Source organism: Microtus ochrogaster, chromosome 1 (genome assembly GCF_000317375.1).
Source record: "Microtus ochrogaster isolate Prairie Vole_2 chromosome 1, MicOch1.0, whole genome shotgun sequence".
Taxonomy (NCBI): Eukaryota; Metazoa; Chordata; class Mammalia; order Rodentia; family Cricetidae; genus Microtus; species Microtus ochrogaster.
Genome location: NC_022009.1, coordinates 81,756 through 87,709, shown reverse-complemented (window position 1 = coordinate 87,709; position 5,954 = coordinate 81,756).

Sequence of the window (5,954 nt, the reverse complement as noted above, 5' to 3'; positions counted from 1 at the left end):
GGCCGCGTTTTTAAAGGGAGAGAGACCACGCCCCAATGGGCTGGTATCTCAGCGGCTATAGGCTGGAGGAGCGGAAGGACCTCCCGCAACAAAAAAGTAAATAAATCTAAAACATAAAACTAAAGTTAAAAAATCTAAAACATATGGAAGGCTTCAAAGAGCTTAGAGTGAGATTTACAATATTAGGAATTTAAGCAAAATTTATCCATGTACCTAGTTGCTAACTTATTCATTTATAATAAAAATAATAAAAGTCCACCACATGTTAACATCAGAACGACTGTGCCACGGCTCCACACAGCCTCTGCTGGGCAGGGAGTCTGAGTATTTACACAGGTAGCCCTGGCTTTGCAGACTTCCTGGAAAACCACTCTTTTCCAAAAATTTAGATTTGTTCTACTAATAAGAAAATGCAGTTTTCAGATAGAAAAAATTAGGGTTGCTGTTGTTTAGCAACCAGGCCATCTTGGGTTTGGCACAAACATACCAGACGGCTGGGCAAAACAAGGGCTGTAATTTCCAACCTGAGTCAGCTCCCGTGCTGACCCAGCAGCAGCGATGCAGCGTGGAGCTATTCACAGATGGGAGTAACGTTTATGAAATGCAAATGGCCAGCAATGATTAGTTAACTGTGACAAGGCTCAGTTTTTAAATTCAAATTAATGACTGTTGAATTCATTAGAGTTAATTACATATCAATACCACAATTAACTTACAATAGTGATAAACTGCTTCTGTTCATTTTCTGTTGCCTAAAATATCTTCTGTGTGTTGCAGGTTCCGAGGGTAATAAAAATAGGATATTGAAAAGCATTTGTTTAGGAATATTTCAGTGTACTGACTCTGTGTGTATATATATACAGATACCCACTATGTGGACATGATCATTGAAATATGCATAGACATTTTCATAAGTGTCCTAAATTCATCAGTTTGCACTTCCTTTTCTCTAACTAGAATCAAAATATGATCCTTGTTCTGACCTAAGGAATTCTAACACAAAATTATAATTTTTATATTTCCACGATAAACATTTTTCTACCATGTATCCCCTACAAACCCATTCTAAAATATTATCCTAGTCAATATACTCTAAAAAGGCTTCAAATTGACTAAACTGAGCAGGAAGACAACTGAATTACAAGTTCAGGAAGTACTCATTCTAAAAAAGGCTTTAAGTACTTCAAGAGCAGAAAAGTGTGTCTGTTTTCTTAACTGATGACTCTCAGGTGTTATGAAATGGTGCAAGACGGGCCTTGGTGGGTTGGGTTCAAACCATGGTGGGTGAGGGACAATAGTCCACGTAGACAGAGCTTACATGGGTGGGTGTTGGAGAGGAAAGGAAGTGGGGGGAGGTAAGGGAGAGAGGAGATAGAGATAAGGAACAGATAGTGGAAAGGAAGTGGGGGGAGAGAGGAGATAGAGATAAGGAACAGATAGTGGCCTCCTGAGAAGAGAAAGTGGAGGAGGGAAAGGGGTGTTGCAGAGAGGCAGAGAGCCAAAAACAGAGAGAGAGGCAGAGAGCCAAAGAGAGAGAGAGAGAGATGCAGAGAAAGGCAGAGAGCCAGAGAGAGAGAGAGAAAGAGAAAGAGGGGGAAGGGGGGAGAGGAGAAGAAGAGGAAGAAGAGAAAGAAGTAGGCTGAGTTCTGCCTTTTAAAGGAACAGAGCACAGCACGTGTGCACAGAGACCATACAGCAGGCCAGGGTACTGCCTGTCATGTGCACAGGGGTACTGGACTCTGTCATGACCCCAAGGGGCCAAGCCAGGTGTGCCCTGATACTAACATTAGGAATTAGTATAAAGCATGATACATAATGCTAGGAAATAAATCCTTGCCAAATTAATGAACAATCAAATATCTACATTCTGATTGAAACACTATTCACATTTTGAAACTGGAAACACTGGATGTTATGTGGGTCACATAGAACAAACTACTTCCTCTAAGACATTTCCCTAAGTCTAGACTACCATTGCTCTGAAACACACTGTCATTAAAGTTATTTCTTCCTCCTTTGAGAAAAATGCTAAAATGTCTATATCACAGTGGCTCAATAAAATCTGTGTAATAATTAATTTTATGTATCAAACTGACAGAACTAAGGGATATCCAGATAGATGGTAAAATAATATTTCTGGATACCTGAGAGTGTTTCTAAAAGAAATTAGCATTTAAACCAGGAGATTTAGTGAAGAAAGTCTTTTCTCAACAGTGATGAGTACCAACCCATATTGAAGACACCCACATGCACTGATCCCAACAATAAAAATGTCATCAGATACCATCTGAGGCTCTTGTTGAGATTCCCACCCTTTCCTACAGCCTGCCTTCCTGATGTTTCTCACAATATATTTTAAGATGTTGTATTTTATGATTTTCTTTTTTCTGTTACTGTAAAAAAAAATTCACAAAACTGTTACCACATTGGAGTATGGATTTGAGGTACCCTGAAGCTGTGTTTCTGGGTCACTCATATGCTGCCTCCAGAATAAGCTATCTTTTGAGAATTGTAGTATTGCATCAACAGAATATGGCATGTCCTCAGCCTAATTATAAGTTATCTGGCCCATCATTAGCACCCTTAAATGGCCATTTATTGTCCACCTCTGTATGTGACCTTTGGAATGTACAGAGTCCTATCATCCACCAACTCACAAACTAAGAAAGGCACCAGATTGTAGGAGCCAGTCATGATAAGCTAAATAGAAACAGACCACCGAAAGGAAGTTCTTTACTCCCAATTGTTATCACCTGCCACAGTAGGACTCCATTGAGAAGTTTAATGGAAGCCTGAGTCTCAGTAGTTTACCCTGAAGTTTACCTGGGTGCAGGAAGAACCACAAGCTGAGATTACCTGAGTACCACCCAAGAACAGACCATCTAAAGGAAATGCCTAACATTCCAACTCCAACCATTGTAGACAGGATCACCTGCCAGCACACCCACCATGACACCCCTAGACAAATGTCAGCCAGTCAGGGTCCTGAACCTTAGAAACCCCTCACCCCAATATAGTTTTTACTACTATAAAAACCCAACTCTAACTGATCTCGGGACTCTCCATTTATTCCAATACATTGGACATAAGGAGAGACTTTGCAAATTTACATAAAATAAAGGCTCTTTGCTTTTATATATAGGACTCGGTCTCCTTGTTGGTTTCTGGGGGACTTTGCGGATCTGGGCATAACACAGATAACATCTGAGGTATATAGCAGAGATTTCCCCATATTCTGTAACCTACCTACCTACCCAGCACACCCAACAATGAATTGATATCTCCATAGTTAATATTTGTTCACCATCAATCCCCTACGACCTTGTACTATGTCTTGACTTAGGACTTTTCTCTTTTCTGTTATGTAAAAACTTCATTAAATTCCTACCACCATGTTGGAAAACAGAATTTAGGGGTAACCTAAATCTATGTTCTGGATTTGGACCCAGAATAAACCATCTCTTGCTGCTTATGTATCCTGTCTGACAAGGGTAATTATATTTTAAAAAGATACATGTGGACTTCCCTTTGGCTAGCAGACTATTGATATAATGATCATCAAGGAACCCCAAGAATCTCATGCTGGGAAAAGGAAAAGGCTAAAGACTGGCACAAGTCAGAAGAGGATCTTGTCTCCAAGAAAGATTTCACTAAATTCTGACAGCCGCTTACGCTATGTTGCAAGAGAGACTGGAACCAAGACAATAATGGGTCAAATACGCAGGACCATATCTTTACTGGGAATACTGTTATGTATACCTCTGATCTTATACTTGAACCTAAAGCTCATGATAGGGCCCCAAAGACACATGAGAGGAAGTCATCGGACCTCTTTGTTCTTCCCTACATTGTCTGATTTCATTACTGCTTGTACAATTGGTTTATTGAGGATGGGGGTTATAGGCCTACCTTGCTAAGGAGCTGTCAGCACTCAGACTGAGTCTAACAATGCTTGAAACAGAAGAGTATAAACTTTAGGACTGGAGAGATGATAGCTCAGCAGTTAAGAGCATTTGCTTCTCTTATAGAGGAGGATCCAGGTTTGGTTCTTAGCACTCACTCACATACATGTGTTACATATACATGCATGGAGGCAAAACATACATACTTATAAGATAATAACAAATGGCAATTTTTTTTAAAGAATATCATGAACTTTGACAGCACTGCCATAGATTCCCAACCGAGTTTCCAACACTCTGGTCCCTGGATACCTCAACTCTCAATTTTAAGTTCATGGGAGAGAGAATCTAGCTGGCCTATGTTAAATCAGCTATACCTCCTGAAATAACTAATGATGAACATAAAGTCGGAACCACTGTGTAGATGGGGCCAGCAGATACCCATTGCATGTATTAGAAATTATCCCAAGTAATGAACCAGTCTTCTAAGTGGGACTGTAATCATGAAGGTTTTCTCCTACAAGTATTATCAGGAACTTAACCACCTCTGAGCATTTGTAACAAAACAATGAAACCGTTTTCTAGCAAATATTGGCAGGTTTTATGGAAGAGTAAAATGAATCAGCTAAAACCAATAAATTTTTCAAATTACATCTATTTGAGACAGCCTAATTCTGCTGACATGTTTCTAGATTTAGGCTAATGGTAAGACTGAACCAATTTCTGAGGTGATAAATAATCTTTGGTTTAAATAAACATTATTCAAAGCGATACACTCCAACAAAGAAAGGTTAATAAAAACTTTAAAATGCTACATATATCATTAATAAATGCAGAAAAGTCAATAGAACTACACTACAATAAATTTTTATATTGATTTTTATTGAGCTCTACATTTTTCTCTGCTCCCCTCCCAGCCTCTCCCCTCCCCTTCAACCCTCTCCCAATGTCCCCACACCCCCAATTTACTCAGGAGCTTTTGTATTTTTTCTACTATCCATGTAGATTAGGTCTATGTCTGTCTCTCTTGGGGTCCTCATTGTTGTCTACGTTCTCTGGGATTGTGGTTTGTAGACTGGCTTTCTTTGCTTTATGTTTAAAAATCACTTATGAGTGAGTTCATGTGATAACCGTCTTTCTGGTTCTGGGTTACCTCACACAAAATGATGTTTTCTAGCTCCACCCATTTGCCTGCAAATTTCAAGATGTCTTTATTTTTTCTGCTGTGTAGTACTCCATTGTGTAAATGTATCACATTTTTTTTATCCATTCTTCGTTCAAATGGCATTTAGGTTGTTTCCAGGTTCTGGCTATGACAAACAATGCTGCTATGAACATAGTTGAGCAGTTGTCCTTGTGGCATGATTGAGAATCCTGTAGAAGGAGCGGCAGGCTGTGTCCCACCACCTGGCTAGCTTTACACCTGAAGTAATTACACAAAAACTGTATTCTTTTAAAAACTGCCTGGCCCGTTAGTTCTAGCCTCTTATTGGCTAATTCCCACATCTTGATTAACCCATTTCTAATAATCTGTGTAGCACCACGAGGTGGTGGCTACCAGGAAGGATCTTAACCTACGTCCATCTTGGAGAGGAGAGCTATAGCGTGTGCCTTACTTCCCTTCTTCCAAGCATTCTGTTCTGTCTACTCTGCCTATCTAATTTTCTGTCCTATCAAAGGGCCAAGGCAGTTTCTTTATTAACCAATGAAAGTAACACATAGACCCTCCTCCATCAACATCCTTTGGATGTAATATGACTATAATTTTTTAAAACCTCTAGAATTGGAGAATGAATTAAACAATTCAAAATATTTTAGATAAGTATTGTGGATTTAATGAGAACTGACCCCCTGTTGGGTTTATGTATTTGAATATTTGGTCCCCAGTTCCTGGTGCTGTTTGGGGAGCTTATAGAACCTTCAGAAAGCAGAGCCTTGCTGAAGGAACTACAGCACAGAGAATGGCTGATTTTGAACTACAGCACAGGGAATGACTGATTTTGAACTACAGCACAGGGAATGACTGATTTTGAACTACAGCACAGGGAATGA